General features: G+C 32.9%; 1 protein-coding gene across 2 annotated transcripts in view; it reads left to right on the top strand.

Annotated features, from left to right (window-relative positions):
• LOC145677210 (uncharacterized) overlaps nt 1-20,903 on the top strand; it is a 331,567-nt gene extending 310,664 nt beyond the window's left edge. The window contains exons 12-13 of one of the 2 annotated variants that reach the window (XR_014129705.1): nt 18,438-19,258; nt 20,627-20,903. The gene's annotated coding sequence lies outside the window, so the exon portion shown is untranslated. The remainder of the gene's footprint in view (nt 1-18,437; nt 19,259-20,626) is intronic. The other variant, XR_014129706.1, reaches the window with a different exon arrangement.
• The last annotated feature ends 455 nt before the right edge of the window (nt 20,904-21,358 follow it).

Here is a 21,358-nt window from a genome sequence, read left to right as displayed (position 1 = left end):
AAACTAAAATCATATATGAAGGTATCATAATAAATTAAAGCACTAGCACCTGTGCCTAAAAATGGGGTAATTGAACGTTAGATTCTATTTTGCGCCAAATGTGGGAAGAACAATCACTTTTATGCTGCTATAGAAAATCCAACTTTTAAGAGATTCCATTATGCAAGAATTGTGTAGCCCCCATATGAAGAAGTAATATTCAGAATACGAAATGACATAGGAGATTCTTATATTTGGTTATTGATTAATGAAACCGCTGACGATTTATTTGTAACTTAACGGTAAGGAAAACTAACCTTGATATCTCTTCTTAGGCAATGTTCCAACCAGTTTCTTTTTTCTAATAATATCTAAAAGTGTTCTTTTCTCGCCCACCACTTTTCCGCTTAACCCAACTAATTCTTTCCATTCTTTTTTACACACATTTGAAAGGATTCCAGGCGATTTTTATCATCTTTACGTAATGTTTACGTTTTTGACCCATACAGCTTGACGAAACTTTATCAACATTTTATTCAAGGTCCCACAAAACAGTCTTTTTCTTACTCCTAAAGGCTTTTTTCGGCATTGCTACCCTTGCTTTTATTTTACGTTTGCACTTTATTTTATTACTAAGAATACTACCCTGATATCGAAAACTATTTATTTGTTATATTTTCTCCTTTCCTATTTTTACATTTGACACAGATCCCTTGGTTACAATCACCATGGCTTTCTAACATTTATTTTCATTTCATATTTTTTCAAAACCCTTTTCTCATTTTTAAAATATTTTATTGATTATTTTTCTATTGATTAAAATTTTACAAGAAGCCTCATATTGTCTGCAAATCTCCTACCGAAATGCCATTATCATCATATAGGCTCTTTTTCACTATTTCTTCTAGATACTTAATAAATAACATCCTTGTTGAACTCCCCTTCGAATTGCACTCTTTTCCATCAGTTTTTCCCATATTCTAACACTTACTTGTTGGTTCATGTATAAGTATTTTATGAGTCTTCCATTCCAAGCCTATCTTTATTAGAACTCCGAACAACAATTCCCAATTCATGCTGTTAAAAAACCTTTTCTAGATCAATAAATATAACATATATCTCTTTCCCTTTTTCTATAAATCTCTCACCAATTGCCCTTAATAATCGAATTGCATCTTTTGTGCCCTTGCCTCTTCTGAACCCCTCCTGAACTTCTTTATTTGTTCTTTCATATAACCTTCTGTTTAGTATTTGGAGAAGAATTTTAGCTGAATGAAATATGAGACTAATAGTCCTCGCATGTATTTGCTTTTGATTTTTTATCCAACGGTATTATTATCGTTTTTAGAAAGTCCTGTTTCATATATTTCATTACATAGTGAGAACAATTCTTTGTTTCCTATATTTTTAATGAATTCGCTTGCTATGTTCCGATTGCCTTTCCATTCTTAAGGTTAAGGTAAAACATTAGAATATTTTACAAGTGTTAAAACAGTTGTATTAAGCCTTAGAATCGCGGAAAATAATACTGACCACCGCTCCATTGAATTCGAGGACTATAACTGAATTTGAAACGTAGTTTTTGCATCTTTTGCAGTTTATCTGTTTTTTCTCTATCACATATTTTCTTTGGACTTGTTTTATGATCATTATCCTTGACTATATTCCTACGAGTAATTGGAATGTCACAAATGTCTTCATATTGAAAGCCATCTTTTCCAAGTGGGTCCTTAAAGGCAGCAAGTAAATAAAGTCCCTAATATATAAGCACTCAATGGTCTTACATCTAGAATATCGTAGAATATGACCATGGGTCATTCTTTACAAGCTAAAATGTTAAACCATTTGATTCATGGAATCCACTTTTTCTTTGTTTCTTTCCATTATAATCTTCTGAGATTTGAGATATGAGAAAAAATTACTAAGAAGAGTTACAACTTTAGGTGACAAAAAAGATACTATTATAACATTGTTTTGAAATTCAAACATGGTTGTAAATTCCTTTCTCTCCTTAAAAATCGTGAAATCTGATGGCAATTCTCCATCATATGGTAACAACTGTCAGGCGCCTTGAAACCAAATCCTGTGCAAGTTTTGCACTTGTGATAAAAACGCACGTGATATTACGGCCATTGTTTTTAATTTTTTCCGTGACTATTTTTTATCTTTGTGAATTTTTCTGAAATTTTCTGACCTTTTTCTCGTGTTTATTTGCATCTTCGAGGCATGCTTTATTGTACTATCATATATAGCCTAAATTTTAATTCTATTATTTTCCAGTTTGCAATGTATTTTTTTCTGCGTTTTTTCGGCTGCATTGCATCGAAATTTAAAATTTATTACTACTTATTACCTTGGAAAATATTGGACGCTCATTTGAGCAATTCCACTATTGAGTGATACACACCAATAAGTAAGAACATAGCTACAACTTTCTTTAGTTCAGTTTTATCCTTTTCCTTCCACCGTTCCTTTGTGTTTTTTATATTAATTTCAGCAACGGAGGCCGAAACTGCAATATAAATGCAAATGATTTCGAGTCACATTCTCTAGCTGCAAAGAATAAAGTTTTTACTTAACATCCTGCTTAGAATCTCTGTATGTAGTTGAACATGTCTAATTTTATTACTCGCTGAAACATTCTTTATTACCTAATGTACTTCGTTGCCAAATGTCTCCTGCTGCCATCTCAAACATTATCACTACAACTTTCTTATTTATTCATTTATTTAGAAAACAACACAACAGGCTTAATGCCTAATTATAGTGTCGTATAATACATATACCCGTACAATGAATCAATTCACTTCTATTGTCAGGTACTCGTTAATAATCCTGTTTCTAAATACATATTTTGACATAGTGAATATATTTAATACATCAGTTTTATGACTTAATTCATTGTAGGAGTTACACATTCTCCACAGCAGAAATTTACTGAGAATATTTGTTCATGTCCTTTCACAGAAAAATATACCAGTATTCCCGTGTCTTGTTTTACCTGTTGGAACGCTCAAATATATTTTCGTGAGTAGCTCTGAACAGTCAATTTTATTATTTAATACTTTATATAAAACAGTAAATCAAACATCTTTCGTCGATGTTAGGAAATTCAAACTCCTTACTAAGTCTACGTAGGGAATCTGTTTGGGATAGAAAGCTGTTTTCTTTTACGTAAGCATTTTTAGAAATTGTATGTTTTCTATTCCTTGTAAGTATTTATTTACATTCGGTGTCCAAATAACGCAGGCATATTCTAATCGGGACCTTACGTACAAATTATAAAGTTTAATGAATGTTGACTCGTTTCTAAACTCTTAACCCATTCTATATATAAAATCAAAGTTTCTGAATGCAGCGTTAAAGATTGCATCAATGTGATGGGAAAAGTCAATTACTCCTAAATCTTTAACTGGATTTGGTTTACATAAAGATATACCATTAATTATATACAAATGATTGATGGGATTTTCTTTCCTTGAGAACAATAAAGACTTGCATTTAGACATATTCAATGAAAGTTTGTTTTTTAGCACACCCTGTAAATCCTCCTCGAGTTGTGTGCAGTCATCTATTGTGCTAATTTTTGAATATAATTTGAAATCATCGGCAAACAACAGAAAGTAAAAGTTTTTTAACATAGGTTGAAAAATTTTCATTAATTACAAGAAGAAATAATAGCGGACTTAAATGGAATCCTTAAGAAATACCTGATAATGTGTCAAATTTTGTGATAATATATGCCTTGTAAAAAAAACAGCTTGCTCTCGATTGCACAAGTAGGAAGCAAAGTGCTCTATTGCTCGTTTAGAAAAAATAAAAGATACCAATTTCTGTAGTAGCGCGTCATGTTCAACTCTATCGAAAGCCTTACTAAAATCCGTATAAATAATGTCCACTTGATCGTCTTTGTCTAACTCTCTTGCTATGTTATTATTAGTAAAATGGTTGTTGTGAATTTATTCCTTAAAAATCCGTGTTGATGTTCAGATATGACAGGCTTTACATGGTTTAAAATTCTGTTGTATAATATGTTTTCAAGAACTTTTGCAAAGGAAAATAGAATGCCTACGGGTCTGAAATTCTCTATCTGATTCCTGTTTCCAGATTTAGGAATAGGGAAAATGAGACCTTCTTTCCATTTATTCGAAAATATGTTGGTTTTAATGCACATATTAAAGATAATGTAAAGTGAATGTTTCAATATATGTAAACAGCCCTTCACCATATACGATAGAAATCTATAGTACAAGATGTTTTGGGTTTCAGCGCTTTAATAGCCTGCTCAATTTCTTCTAATTGTATTTCCTTTATATAAAAGGTGTTTAATATACTACATTCCGAATTATTTGTTATTAAATAATCCGTGTCGTATTTAGCGGGTACACTACTATATACTGACTTAAAAAATAATGCGCGAATGCCTAAAAATTTCTTTCTTACGTTTTAACTCGTTACCATTATATGTTAGAGAATCTGAGGAAAGACGCTTGGTTTTACTTTTAATAAAATACCATAACTACCGTGGGTCTTTTTTACAGTAAATTCAAAATGTAAAGTAAATGCCTTGTACGCTCTCGAAATTTCTGATTTAATTTCTTTTCGTAGTTCCAAAAACTGTTCACGATGGTATGCAATATTATTTAGCCCTCTTTACACTTTTTACAATGTTAAGATTTCCGTTTGATTTTTTAATTATATCATAGGTAAATCAGCACGGATAACTCGCATTAACGTGCTTTTTAGCAGGGACGCATCGGTTAAATACATAAAATTTTCAAACAGTACAATTAACATCATCATTTTGTAAATGGCAATCCCAAGATAATTTTGATAATTCTATATTTAATTTTATGAAATACGCCCTTTTAAAGTTGAAAACCAGTTACTTTAGGAACTTGCTTTAATTTAGTAATATGATTAAACGTCTTGCAAGAAAAACATTCTGATTCATTGTTATCATCTAAGGGAAGTACTCACTGTCTTTTCAAAATCCATACGAGCAACTTGTCAATACAGAAAACTGATAAAACCACTAAAAAATTACGAAATCTCACTTTCGTCTTTGTTTTGTTCAAAGATTATTTCCATTTCAATAAAAAAAACAGTAAAAGTAACCGTTTAACGTTTATTTCGACTGTGTGCTGTAAAACATAGCCTTGGGGTCCACTGGAAGTTTTAGGGTTACCTCTTAACTATGTTACTCATATGAAGAATGTAAGTCAAACTATAATATAAAGACCATATTTCTATAGTAAATAATGAAACATACAGTCATTATAAGGTCTACGTATATGAAACTGGCAAAAGCAAAAATGAATAAAGATTTCAAAGTAGAAATATTTCTTTTCAGTATAAAACCAACAGAAGTGAAAATACTTCACACAATACTTATTTTATAATAATGTAACTGGTAATTATAAACATATTTAAATATATGTGTTCATTTGTATATTTAAAATAATATCGCCGAAAATAAAACATGTCATCAAAATTATAAATAACGCGTATAAGTAGAATTAAAAAAGGTCATATCAATGGTATAGGTCAATAATATAAACGTTTTCACTTATATGATATTTCGCACATTACATACATACATACATATACTAATGCGGAAAACATTTCAATGTCAGTATACTGTTGGCATATGTAAAATATATACTTTTTGTATATACAAAAAAATATTCCCGTTTTGCGTGCAATTTTTCCCCGTAAACCCTTTTTTGGTTCCAGCGCGTAAAAAGCGCGAAATAACGGTACGCGCAAAGCGGGCCCCGGTCGCGAAAGCCATCCGGCGGCGCGGAAATTTTACATGGCGTGCCACGGCACACTAGTGTTGACGCATGGGTATTTTTCCTTTCCTGCAATATTAACAGTAATTTGCAACATCTTGCTTACAATATGCAATACTGGGTATTAAACATATAGCATACATTACCAGCAGGCAATTTTGTTATAGACAGCATACATTAATGCAAGCGCTATTCTTAGGAGTTTACGTAGTAAAACGATCCAACTAAAATTCCAAGAGGAATTTCACTATTCTCGCATTTTAATAACGAGTTTCTAAAGGAAACAATCCAGTAAATAATCAATTTTTTACTATTTTCGGACTTTTTTAACGAGTGTTATTATAAATAACACATTTTAGTATTTTCGAAACATAGTTTCTCTTTATAAGCTTCTATAGAAGCGATTCAACTATTTGTAGGTTCACACTGTAAGTGTTCTTACGACTTTTCATAGAAAAGGAGAATATAAAATATTGGAAGCTACTTATTTACAAGTTCGAAACATAGTTTCTCTTTATGAGCTTCTATAAGAACTTTAATATTCTCGCATTTTAACAACGAGTTTCCAGAGGAAACGATCCAATTAAAATTCCTATAAAAGCAATTCAACTATTTGTAGGTTCACACTGTAAGTGTTCTTACGACTTTTCATAGAAAAGGAGAATATAAAATATTAGAAGCGACTTATTTACAAGTTCGAAACAGTTTCTCTTTATGAGCTTCTATAATAATTTTAATATTCTCGCATTTTAACAACGAGTTTCCAGAGGAAACGATCCAATTAAAATTCCTATAAAAGCAATTCAACTATTTGTAGGTTCACACTGTAAGTGTTCTTACGACTTTTCATAGAAAAGGAGAATATAAAATATTAGAAGTGATTTATTTACAAGTTCCAAACACAGTTTGTCTTTATGAGCTTCTTCAAAAGCGATCCTATAAATAATCACATTCTACGAGTGTTCTATTACTTTAAAATATTTTCAAAATATCTAGGTTACAAACTATATGCATCAGCGTACAAAATTATATGTTAAAGGTAAATAATAACAAAAAATACTTTTAACCAAATGATTATGTATCAAATAAAATTATAATAATAAAGTATATGATATGAAAAAATATAAAATGTTATATTCAACTATAACTTTACATATTTAAATTCATACAAAGGTAAATAAGTTTATTATAATAAATATTATACAAAATAAATGTATTTACAATTTATAACTTTCACTTCGTTTACTTATTTCACTAACACATGAAACAAATTAAAAATTATAAAAATTATAAATAAAATCTTTTTCTAAGAAAAGCTCTGTGATTAAATCAACATAATTTTGTTTAATAAAATATTATATAATACATAAATAAAAGTCCAATCATCTATTTCAATATCGTGATATGATGAAAAGATTTCATACAGTTCATCAAAAGTATCCCCTCGTACCATAACACGCCATGCATTAAAGCACATCATTTCATAGTCCGCAGTAATACAATCATGGTGATCTATAATACGGGAGTTTTCGAAACAACCTTCACATACAAGTTTATATTCTGGCTTCCATCTTGAAATACATTCCAACACGCACTGTTCATTCACAACAAAAGAACTACAATTATACACACACGGTCTGTTTCCTGTAGGCATTTTTATTTTTGTTTAAAAACAGTTCCACTAACTGAGAAATATAAGTATCAGAAAATGTAAGTTATTCGTATGATAAATCTATTTAAAAGAGTTCTGTTCTTTTCATAACTTTCATTCAATAAATGTTTCGCTAAATAAAGTTCAAACACTATGTCACGAGTTGTCTTCTTAATTAAAAATTCCCAAACAGTGCGTTTCAATCTATTCTCATATGTTAATCTGCATAAATCAACTTCATCTGAAATCCTTAATGAACAAGTAATACAAAGTATTAGTTCTTTTACTTTATAATTCTCAAACAGTTCCTTTATGCACAGTTCACTTACTTTAAAACGATTGCATTTACAGTTCACTTTGTCTAATTCAGAAATTTCAATATGTAAATTAGGATACACTTTTTCAAAATAAATTTCATCATCATATCTATAACATCTTCTAAACGGTTGAATTACTTCATCATTAGAATGTAATATTTTCAGTTTCTTTAAATCAGATGATTGTATTAAAATACGTTTCTTTTCATTTTCTCTCGAGGAAATACTCACAAGCAAATACTCATCTACTACACATTTTCAAAATACTGTTCTACTTAAGTAATGTTCCTACAATATAAAACCGACTGCGCATGCGTATAATTTTAATATAGGCGCATGCGTTCAACAACACGCATATACTGTTCTACAAAACATACAAAAATTAATTATTTGTAATCCTATACGCTCCGTGTAAAAAATCTTTATGTAATAATATTTCTCTTGCAAAATCACAGTCGTACATTAACATATAAGATATAATGATTTCATAAAGTATATAAAAATTATACTGCAAAAGAATATAATCCTTTTTACTATAAATATTGTGTGATTCCTTATATATTTTCATGATTTCCTTGCACGTATCATCTTTTGATAAAATACTAAAAGCTTCCAAGTCCAACACATGTTTACTTTTCAAAATACACGTATGAATAGTGTCATTTCTTAAATTATCAAAGCATTGTTTGCATAGCAATACTTTGTTTGGTATCCAGCTAATTAAAGCTTTTTTAATACAATTAATGTCAATACTTAATTTCTCACACGCACAATTCATACTTTCACTAATGCACATCTTCAAACAACAAAATATTCTCAACAAATAACACGCAATATCTTTCTTTTCCTTACAACTGCTGCCCTCTACTACACAAACATGTGTTTTACGTTCTCACTCTAGCGAATATTTTAAGTTCAAATACTATGTAACTTGTACAGTCTGTGTTTCTTCTCTTTAAAAATATTTTGCACGTGTCTTTTTTTCTCGTTTTCTTAAAATGTAAAATAATTCATATACAATACTACACAACAAGTAATATATGTAAATGCATAAGAAAGTGATTATATATCATGTATTATCATCATTTTACCTATTATTATTTTTCTATATATATATAAATGATGAAAAAATAACATAATTACCTAAAACATAAGGTTTATTTCTTTATATACATAATCATTTAATAACAAGAGTATTTTACAAACCTTAATCTGCAAAGTATTACAAGGTTATAAAAGCAATGTTAATGCTGTCCACCAAAAACATAATTGTTGTGCATTACGAAATGCACATCCTGATTTTTTTCTCAAGTTTAATATTATGTTCATAAAACGATTATTAAGTACGTTCGCGTGCAATATGTATAATGCACCTTTGCAATAAAAGGTTGTATCTTGTTTACAAACTTCATATAAAAGGTTACGTATGTGTAATACAGTATAATAATATTACACAAATTTAACAACGGTAGTAAGTTATATTCTACTGATGATTTTATTAAGCAATGCAAATTTACTGTATCATCTCATGCAGTTAAACAAAATTCACAAATAATAATTCGAAATCTTAAAATCTTGTATGTCAATAATGTATTCATTAGCACATGTTTACGTTGCAATAAAAATGGAATAATTTGTCCAACAAATTCAGTGTTTCGTATAAAGTTTATACGTGAGATTTCACTATGTCTTTCTTCAAACAAATCAATAAGAGTTATTTCATTGGATAAATACTGCAATACATAATCGTCAGTGTTCTCAGAATGCATTACAATTGGATTAAAGACTAAAATAACAATAACTGCAATATTATATCACAAATATCCACTAATATAACAAATCATTTTGTAAGTTTTTACACAGTCACTTCACATATGGTTTTATCATGTCTTTCAAAATTGTTATCCACTCACTAAAGTGTACATGCACATTTACACAATCACTTTGCATATGCTTTCTTTTTGTCTTTATTTTCAAAAATGTCAATCAATTCACTCATAAATTTTTCGTCTTTTTTTCAAGTAAGTCAAAATAAGTCTCATAAAAAATTTCTTGTGTACAAATGCCAATTACGTGTGATTTCGCATACGTATAAAAAATTTCATCAATATCAACATCCATTAAAATCGTCACTACCCTTTCTTCTAATTCTTCTCTCGACATAAACAAACTGTCATGTGCCATTTGATTCTCAACCCCTTCAGTACAAGAACTGCAAATTAAAATTTTGTCTGTGTCCTACTCTTTAATCGATTTCACAATGCACTTCACATCCACTTTATAATTACTACAACAGCAATTCAAACTCCAAAACCGTGATGTCCTCGATAATAACGATGGAGATGAAGGTGGTGTCCGTGAAAATAATTCTTCGATATCTGTTTCATTTGATGATGCATCTTCTTCTTCATCCGAAGATGACAGGTATACAACATCTGCACTCTTTTCTTTCTTTTCCATTAATTCTCCGCTCTCGTCATCAGAAGATAATAAATATACAACTTCTACAGAGTCCAAACTGTTAGACTTCAACGGGGATTCAGTTTTCGATTTCTTCCGCAGCAATGGCGAAGAAAGCATAGTTTCTTCATCGTCGTCAAACACTAGCTTTCGTACAGGAGCCATACCGAAATACATACAACATGATCCTAACACCGAGTATTTATGCGTTTACGTCAAACAAAATGGCGTCCATTGATTAAACAAGCTTCCTATCAAATTTTAATATTCTCCCAAGTATATTCTACGCGATAATCAATCACTTCTTATCAACAATACAAATTCCTAGAATTGTAATCATGTGTACGTGCCATCAAACAAAATCAACATTCGCGTAAACGTCCACGTACGCCCACGCGTTGCGTCGCGTTTTCCGGAACTTATCTTGTGTATAATTTATTATTATCATTTATATGATACTCATCCCTCTTCTACTACATCCTGTTCCTATTTATCATTTTTCTACTTATCAACAACATACCACTCACCCCCTTCCACTACATCCAATTAACGTTTATCATTATCAACATACGGAAAACATTAATATCAAAAACATAGGGTCTCTATAACATAGTGTATACCAATAGCGGAAATACATTGATAAATCAGTCTTATCTCACCGGATATCCTGAATAGATCCTTGCATCTAACTACTCACACACACACACAACGGTTTCGTATAACAGATTCGCCGTGTTGCCTCATGACTGTCGAACTACAGTATTAGCAGTATTCCATCTGCATACACTATGACAAGCCTGCCCTATACAGTGGCCAGTGTATTGGGACCTTCAAACAAGGATTAGTGTTCGCTCTATAAATTCACATTATGTGGTACGAGTTTCGTTTGAATTCGGATGTTGTATGTGGATTATTCTTTGCACCAGTATATATAAAATAACTTAATACTAGGAGGCGTGTTGGAAAAAATTCTGCAATCTATATGAAAAAAGACATATGGAACTCTGGAAATGGCTCGATTGTTTTTCAAAGTATTCACCTTGAAGATCGATACGCTCAAACCAATTCTGAAAGCATTTTTTCCACTCCGAGGCAGCTATCTCAGAAACCACTGGATGGAATACATCAACAGTTGCTTCAGGCGACACAATCATCTCACCACATATCTTATTTTTCATGATGTTGCCCAGGGAACTCAGCGAATTGGGTGTTTACTTAGTATTATCCGCGTAAATGTTGTTAATGTTTTTTTGTAGTTTTCTGTGTAGAATGTCCCAGTTTAAATTCGTAAAGTACATGAATAGGAATAGGAATTATATATTTCTGGGCTACGACATCCAGCCATTTTAGCCCGTCAGGATATGAAGGATAACGTCATCGGCAATCACACTACCTGGAGAAGGAAGGAAGCGGTCGGAAAACTAAGTTAGATACCATCCCGGTATTTGCCTGGTGTGAATGAGAAGAAAAACAGGAAAAACCTCGCTCAGGATGGCTGACTTGGAAAGGCTTTTACATCTTTCCGACCGGGAATCGAACCCGGGACCGCTTGCACCAAAGGCGAGTAATTCGCAATTGTGTGTTCTCCATAATGCACTTACAGAAGATCGTGTTCAGCAATTCACTGCCTGCATATTGTCTGGGATTCCAGCTTGTTCGTTGGGTGTATACAGAGTTGTGACGTTACGTGTGTGGCCTTACTTCATTTCTATGTTGTGTTGCTGAGATGAGTTTCCCACCAGACGTGAAAGTGGGCATTTTATTCTTACTAACCAAATAATTATTAATTAGTAAAATGGAAATTGACATAATTGTCAAAGTACGTCTTGAAGAATAAGTGCTTGATGTAAGGTGGTCTAGTAAGTAAAGCTGCAAAACTTGTAATTACGTTAATTTATTCAGCCTGATCGTATTCTTACAAACAGCACATATTTTTCGCATAGCTGTCCCTACATCTATATATATAAAAGAGAACGCACAAAATCCTTTGTCCGCTCATCACGCTAATACGGCTGAACCGATTTCTTTCATTTTTGGGGGGTTGTTAGGATTTGGACCCTAGATGGTTTTTATCATATCACTTTAATTTTCAATTACCAGTGTCTTGAGATAATTGACCAATCAGGTGTCCATACGTACAAAAAATCCTTTGTCCGCTCATCACGCTAATACGGCTGAACCGATTTCTTTCATTTTTGGGGGGTTGTTAGGATTTGGACCCTAGATGGTTTTTATCATATCACTTTAATTTTCAATTACCAGTGTCTTGAGATAATTGACCATTCAGGTGTCCATACGTACAAATCCTAATAAACGTATTTATATGCAACCCGCATGACCCTGTGACTCGGCGGGTTAACATAAATGACAGGCGCTATAAATCACGTGAAAGCGAAAAAGTAAAAATTATCTAAGTAACAAAGTTTATTGCGTTCCGGGATGACCGCAGCGAAGCGGGGCGGGTTGGGGTGACCGCAGCGAAGCGGGGCGGGTTAACATAAATGACAGGCGATATAATGTTAACATTAGTGCAATCTTCTATGGTTTTTATCATATCACTTGAAAGCGAAAAAGTAAAAATTATCTAAGTAACAAAGTTTATTGCGTTCCGGGGTGACCGCAGCGAAGCGGGGTGAACGCTGCTAGTGACTAATAAAAAAATTGTTCGTACAGCAGGTTGTGAAGTACCCTCACGTGCTGGTACTTGTATCTCCAAGACGTCAGAAAGAAGAATAACTGGGATCGACCAGTGAGGGGAAGATGAATTTTGGAGCAGTTCCTAGATTTGAATCAGTAGGGTCGGCAGAATAACGTTCCTTACGTTGATACGTATTAAGAGAGGTAAGTACGATACAATGAAGTACAACCTTCTGTTGAGTTCGAATCCTGAAACGAAATATAAGTGTGTTGTGATCTCACTAAAATATAAAGAATAAAACATATAATTCTACGTGTCATGACCATTCATATATAAGTTCCAGTGCCTGACATCAAAGTATATATTTTAAATTAATAAATGTGCATACACAGGGTCCATGATATCTTTCAAACATCATAAAATTATATCACTAAGAAATTGCTATTTTTACAGCTACCGTATGTGTGATTTTGCAAAAGAGGAGCAAACTTTTTTGTTTTTGTTTGTTGCGAAGTCAGTACACCTCTATATTTGAATCCTTTGTCTCCTGCATGGCAACATTGGGTGGAATTATATTATCAAAATACCGTCTGTCGTGTTTGTTTTGAAGGAATAAAAGAAATGAAATCTTTGAGTTTTACGTCCCACGTTATGCCAGCTAGGCTAAAGGAGACGGTGATGATTAGGAATGAATGAAATGGTGGAATGAAGAAAGCGGGAGAACCCCGACTAAACCCACGCACACGATGTTTGTCCAACACAAAGTTCACTTGGCGAGAGCAGAGTTTGAACCCGGGACCCCCTGTACCAGAGGTGAACGTTCTGCCACTGAGCCACCGCGGCCTCTTAAGGAATCAAAATCGGTTACATGTGCTTGATAAACTTTGCCCTTGATATCATCTCACTGGACAAGATGTAAGGCCATCCATTGAGAACAGTCTAGTTGTTAGGAAATGTCTCATTCGATAATGTATTTTGAACGAATATTCTGCAATGCGGCAGAGCACCATCATGCCTGAAAATCATTATGGGCCGCAAATCATTATTGCTACGAAATTTTCCAGTACATCCAGGTAAACGACATCTGTTACTCTATGCTTGCTTTAAAAAAACAAGAAAAAAGAAAGATAAAATATTTCTTTATAGAACAAAGTGCGCCAGATATTCAATTTTGTGCTCCGTTTTCAATGACGACATGAGGATTTCGTGAACCCCATTATCATTGCCGTGTTTTTGAATGGAATAAGAGGTTCACAGTGCTGGCAGAGAATGTGTTTAAGATGAGCGCCTACAGCTTCCATTTGTTTTTAAATACTCCGTTGTTATTTGGCGAACAGTTTCCCTTATTCACTCGTATATTTAAATTAATATCCCAAACTTTGTTAATTATGTCACTTATTCTGAGAGACCTACTTGAACCTGGACATTCGTCATCTTTCACAGACTTCCTGAACTTTTTATGTCATTCAAAAATCCGGCAACGGAAAGGACCTGCTTCTATAAAACCTTTTCAGCATCTCAGATGTTTTTGTGGGAGTGTTCCCTGAGCACTCATAGAACTTGACATTCATTCTTTCTTCCATTGTTGAAACGGAACGAGGTATCACAACACCAGTCTATATTTAGCCGCGTCACGTAGCACACTGGCGACCTACCTAACTGGAGATTTCTGACATAATTTATTACAAAATAAATACAAATATTATTTAAAAAGTAGATAACAAGGAACAAAGACAACGTAATAAGTCATCAATTACCGTTGAGTTCATTTTTCTAGTCGCTGCTTAACCTAGATTTTCAGGTAATTCAAATTCTGGTCACACTGTAATTTCTATGTACGGCACCACTGAATATTCTTCCGATACGTATTTTCGGGTGTAGAATAACATTATTTATTGTTGTGGTAAGTTACATTTCATTATTTGTTTTCACTTACGAAAAACGAGCAAAAGAAAATTTGTTAGCTTTTGAAAAATATTTAGTAGTCTTCCCCCTTAATGGAGTAAGTTGTATTTTAGTAAGGTGTTTTCATTATTTTGATAAATATCTGTAGATATATCGAAAATTATTGAAGTGTATTGCTGTTTAATGAGTTGAAACTAAAGTGTAAAAAGAAAACTATGGCTAAGTACTGTCCTCTATTGCACTCATATCGTACATGGAATGTGAAGAATTAGCACGGGATATTCGAATTAAACTTCCACTTATGTTCATATTCTGAAAAGGTTTAATAGAACGTCAATTTCATTTTCTTTCTTGAAAGTGACTTTAATGACTAAAATAAAATTGGTAAAAGTCTGTGTTTCAATTTCAACTCCAACTAGATTTCGTGAAAACAGTATTTTCGGGTGCCACGAATATGAAATTTGAAAATCTATTTGTCTCTACGAGGACATTCAGCTAGCTTTTGATTTTACGAAAACTTGTTTACTGGAGTCTACAGATGGGAGCGCCTCAACTACGGCCCGAAAAGGCTCTAACGATATTTGGTGGAGATTAGTTTCGCGTTACGAGAAAGTGATGCTTACCGAAAACTATTTAATCGCATCTGCAGAAATTATTTTCGAAGAGAGCGTGAATTTTAGTCTGAAAATGAGTTAAAATGAGTTTTACGGTACAGAAAGAGCGATTGAACTCAGTTTCGATCTTTTTGAAACTCATTTAAATTGCGCGTACAGAATCAACATTTTTGTGAGACGCCTAAATTTCTTAAAAAATTGTTCTGACGATTTTCATGATATTTGTTGAAATTCATTTTACCGGTACGAGAAAGCGATTTAGGTAATCTCAATTGTCGGAAAACAGAAATTTTTAGGTTCTGCAAAACATAATTTTTTGAGGGTGCGTAACTATATCTCGTAAACAGTGCTATATTATGCAGTTGGTTGAAAGTCCGATTTTGGTGTGCGAGAAAGTGATATAGAAACATTTAAATTAGGACGTCTTGATAAGTATTCATTTTAGTGTGGCTACTGATATTTGAAAATTGATGAGATATACCGCTTTTCACGTCCTAAGCAGTTTCATAAAGTAGGGTAAATCTACCATTTTCCGGTACATGTCGACTTCGGACAAACATATTCAGAGGCGAACATCTGAAAACTCATTCGTTGGGGATTAACAATGTTTATCGATAGAATGAAGCTGTCATATTTTTTGCTAGGTCTTAATTTTGAGAAAAGTATTTTAAACAAGACTGGATGTAAGGGCATCGAATTTTAGTTACAATACTTTTGTTTGATGGAATTTAAGTTCTCTTCTCTTGCAGTTCTCTTAAACCATCGACTATAGCTTTTGAACTGCAAAAAGAAACACACGAACACACTGTATTACATATAGGGGCCTTTTGCTTCATAGAGTATGATTATGTTATTTACATTCACTAATTCAGGATAAGTGATAGAATGGAAGAAGGTAAAATGTGGGCTGTGAGAAAACACGGAGAATCAGATGGACGGAAAATGAAGTGATCCAAGGTCGCCATCGGTTTATTTTTCTTCTTTTCAGAGAGTTGCTCGCGAAAATGAATTCAGATTAACCTGTTATCTCTACCATTGTCTGCGTTTCAATTTGTGGGAAGTTTCTATTGAACCTCAAATTTACATCCTGAGCGGGAAGGTCAGTGAGCAAAAGGTTAAAAAAAAAAAAAAAAAAAAAGGCATTTTAAAAAAAGAATATTTAGTATTGTAGCACATGAGTGCTTCGCATTATAGAATTAGGTTCTATTACTATAGATATCAACAAATTTTGTAGTTCAGTGACCGCTCTAGAGGGAAGTCAGTAGTAATTAAAATTTTATTGCTACATGCTAAGGGAGAAGGATATACTAATTCTTGCATATAACAATTACTATTTTAGTAAGTTTTCTTTTCTACGTTGTAGTGATTTATTGATATAATTTGCTTTCACCTATGCGACTTCCCTCAAGAGCCGCCAGTGATCCAACTTACGATCCATGATACGTTGCGAATGGCTGAATCAACGGATACAAGGCCACAACTTATATTACAATGGTGACATACCGTAAATTAATTCCAGATAGGCCTAACTGAAATCGTTATCCCATTTCACACAAAATGTTTATATGATCGGATTTGAGTGTGTAGAACATGATAGCTTGAAATAGGTCAGTGTTTAAGTGGTGAAATTTTTTAAGACGGGCAATAATAGTTGCGCGATTTTATTGTTTTTCGTGTTATCACAGGGTAATTATTTTCTTAAATATATACTGCATAGTCATAGAAAACAATTCGCGTGATTACTTTTTCGTTGCAATAAATTGGTCAATTTGAGTACAGTATTCTAAAGTTCTAAAAGGAGGACAATATAGAATTATTTTATCATTACGTTTCAAATGATTTGTGGATTGGTAAGAAGTGTGTTGCTTGAGGTCACTGTGCTTATCTGTATATCACAATAATGTTTATATAACTCTAAGACTTGTAGGGATCTTATTATGCATACAGATGTCGAATGAGAGATTAGGAAAGATAACTTAAAACGTAAAAATAAATAAATAAATAAATAAATAAAAATAAGTAAATAAAAAATACGGTACAATTAATCTGCTATTAATTAAATTAGTTGTCGAAAGAAAGATGCTCGCGTTCTATAAAAAAAAAAAAAAATACTATAAGATTGAAACTTGGACTTGGAAGATATAGAGTATCACGATGAGAAATCGTAGGAGTAGGCTATAATTTATCTCCACTTATTATTTTTGGAAGAAAATTCCCCACCACTAAAACTTACTGGGGGGGGGGGGTCAATAAAGTGACACTATTGTCAAAAGTTTGCTAATTAATTACAGTAATTCATATGTAATTAACATATTGTATTTCATACAGTATGTAATAATTAATGGGCGAAGTAGTGGTTAGCCGTATCCTTAACCTCACATAGTTTAATTGTTATGGATGTTCAAATACATGAACTCTCAATATTGATACATTCCAGTGTTTTTTTCTTTTTACTCCTGTTTCCTTCCCTTCCCATCACTTTTATTAGTAATGCTGTTAAAATTCGAATATTCTAATAACGAATTCTTCGAATATTCGAACAAAATTCGTTATTCGAATGTTCAAATATTGAAAAGGAATATTTGAATAACAGAAGGAAAATTATTCAGATAATTTTAAGAGCACTATTGTAGGTTACTGTATCTGAAAGTATTACATTTTGATATTTTTAAGTGAATAAATTCAATGCAATTTGTGTGCAATGAATGTGGTTGAACACTATTGATTATATAACATGGTGAAGATTATAATTTTGAACTTGATATTAAAACTATAGCTGCCCTTGACATTGACACTACTTTTAACCTTGCCTCATTCATTTTGGTTAAAATAGCCTCAATTAGAACAGGGGGGCAGACTATTGGTGTGACCTCTGCTCTTGAAACATCGAGTGGATATACTCTAGATGCCACTAAGACAAACATGTTTCTTAACGATTGCATGCATTCCATTCCATGCAAGTGTGTAGAGATGATTATACCACGCACGGTAATGCCAGTAATGTTTGCTTCCCCTGAGGCTCCTTCCGCTTGTGTGGAATTCCACTGCATAATAACATACTTCTTTTTTACATTACAGAACACGCGGATCGTGCGACCTGACCTTGACGTCCCTCTCTATGCTTCAGCACCAAGAAGAAGCTTCCTTGAACTTGTGACGTCATCTCCCGAGAAGTGGCTGTTTTCCGGGAAAGAGCAGCATTCTTTCCCAACTACACGCCCCATCCTCCGGGGAGAACTGTCCACAATGTTGTTTGCTGTTATTGTTGGTGGTACTGTGTTCCATTTCTTCCTGATTTCTCATCTCTCTCTCTCTTCCTCTCAGTGGATGTCTTTTGAGGGAGAGATGGAGAATGAGAGAAGAGGGATGATTATGATGATGATGATAGCTGATCACCATCTGTGCCATACTTCAGCTGCTGCTTAGAAATCTTCATTGAGATGCGATTTCATAGAAACTTAAATGCAAGCATTTTTATAACATGTTAGAAGTCTTCAACCTCAAAAGATTCTTTCTTCTTTATATGGGGGGTCGTAACGCCATATATAGTGTCAGTTAGTCTTTAATGAGTTTGTTTTTGAGAACCAGCGTGGCTTTTAACTGCTCCGTAAGTACGATGTCCTTTCTAAGCAATCAGTGAACTTGAAATTCCTAACTGTAGCAAAGAAGTCTAGTAATAGTAAGGCAGTAAGCCTAGTAATGAGGATGCTTGGGCTCAATTCCCGCTCTCGGCAGGCCATCGTACGTCTTTTTTCTACCATCCGCTCCGAGGCAAAGTCTGGGATGGTATGCTGATTATATTGAAGCAATTGAATTTCCTGTTCTCGTTAACAAGTGAATAAGAAGTAGACTAATACCGTAAAACACCATTATATATATACAATACTTCGGAATAAAAGGTAATTAAAATTACATGAGTTAGTTTAATCTTCTTAAATTGAGGTTAACATTTTCTTAGGTAACATTCCTTGGAATGTTATGTAGCATGTCTAAGAAATATGTGAGTGACTTAAAGTTAGATTTGAAAGATATATCTATAGTTTTAGTCATGTAAATATACAGGTACACAATGTGATGAAACTATTAGTTCACTTTAATTTTCTTATATATGAAAAAATGTTTCTTAATGATTTTCTGTTGATTATAAACTGGAATTCCGGTTCAGTTTATTATTGGTGTGTGAGAGCAAATCTTGTAAAACAATCCCTCTTGTTTTCTTTTTCATCATAGAAGAAGGACATTAGTGTATACATAGCCATATTGATACTAAAATGTTAGTGCTATATGACTTACCTAGTTATTGTAGTAGATAGATTTCCAATAAGACTTCAGTCTGTTTGAAGGTACCGGTACAATTTTAAATCATTGTGCTTGAATATTCTCTGAAAATCCTAATACTGTAGTGTTGCCTGAACTTCCGAAACATACCTTATAGAAAACAACAATAATCATTTATAGTCTTTTTTGAAGCTATATGCTTGTAATTATGGTGTAAACATGTTTTTAAAATTCTGACTTTGGGTTACATATCATTCATTACAAGTAGTTAATGAAACGTGCAACAAATGAGCTTACATGGAGCCGCGGTGACTCAGTGGTAAAGCGTTCACCTCTGGCGATTGGGGTCCCGGATTCGATCCCAGCCCTCGCCAAGTGAATTTTGTGGTGGACAAACACCGTGTGCGTGGGTTTCCTCGGGGTTCTCCCGTTTCCTCCCACTTTCTTCATTCCATTTCATTCATTAGTCATCATCACCGTCTCTTTTAGTCTCACCGGCATACCCGTGGAACGTAAAACTCCAAAATTTCATTTCATTTCATTTCGAACCCGGGTGTTAGAAGGTATAACTTAATTGCATACAGTTGCGATATTTAGTGGAACGGTCTTTTGCTTAAAAGAGAAAGCTATTGGTTATTACAGGAATACCATTACTAAAAATAAGAAAGAAAGAAGAAAGGAAGAAGTTAACTTTGATTTTTCGTGCTAAGTAAATATAGTTGTAGCGTTTTGTTCAACACCAAATCTATACGAGTCAAAATTAGTGTAGTATTTGAAAAACTAAACTGGAGTTTTCGAATGTATAATTGGATTGCATGCAGTTGCGATATTTACGGGTATGGTAGGGTATTTGCTTGAAAGAAGAAAAAACTACTGGTTATTAAACCTCAAGATATTAGGTAAAACAATTACATAATTTGTAATATGTATTACATGATACTTTATTTTGACTTGAAAAAACTTATATTGGATTTTTTTTTCTGTTTCAGAAGCATGGAAGAGGACAAAGCGATTCCAGTTATTGATTTATCATCAGATAGTGAGGATGAAACTACAAAGGAAAAGAAGAAGAAGAAGCAGATGAAACAAGACGAATGGGTTATATTAACAAAGAAAGACACTAAAGAATTTTTTCGAATTTTTAAAAAGCATGTAAATAAAGAAAAAAATACGATACAATTTGGGACAGTATTAAAATATATAGCATTAGAACGTCGGATGAAAAAACTAAGAACGTTAGAAAGGAAATGTATATAGAGGAAAATAATAAAAAGAATTTAAATTAGCTGTAGATAAATTTTCATGTTTTATTTCAATAAAATGTGAACCCTCTATTTTGAATTGGTATATCTAAAAAAAAAAAAAAAAAAAAAAAAAAAGATGATGGAAGAAGTAAGATGGGGTGTTTAACTTATTGTAGAAACAAGTCACTTGTTTTATGAGTGTGTTGCTCTTTACCTGCGAACTGAAATTCTAATTTGTTGATTTCAGCATTACGGCTAAAGAAACAGAGACACAGTTTAACGTCCTACAGTTATTTCATATAGCCTAACTTGTATGAGAACCAGTTCTATATAGTTATATGTATGTGTACCACATAACTTACGTGTCGGGGTTCAGACCCAAGCTCCAAAAGTGATCGCTCTACCACTAAGCCCTTTAGGGCAAAGGAGATACAAATTATGAAATAGCATTTAATGTTAGATTGTCACTTGACTGTG

Source organism: Thermobia domestica, chromosome 2, assembly GCF_964235325.1.
Source record: "Thermobia domestica chromosome 2, izTheDome1.hap1.1, whole genome shotgun sequence".
Lineage (NCBI taxonomy): Eukaryota > Metazoa > Arthropoda > Insecta > Zygentoma > Lepismatidae > Thermobia > Thermobia domestica.
This window is presented reverse-complemented; position numbering and strand designations above follow the sequence as displayed.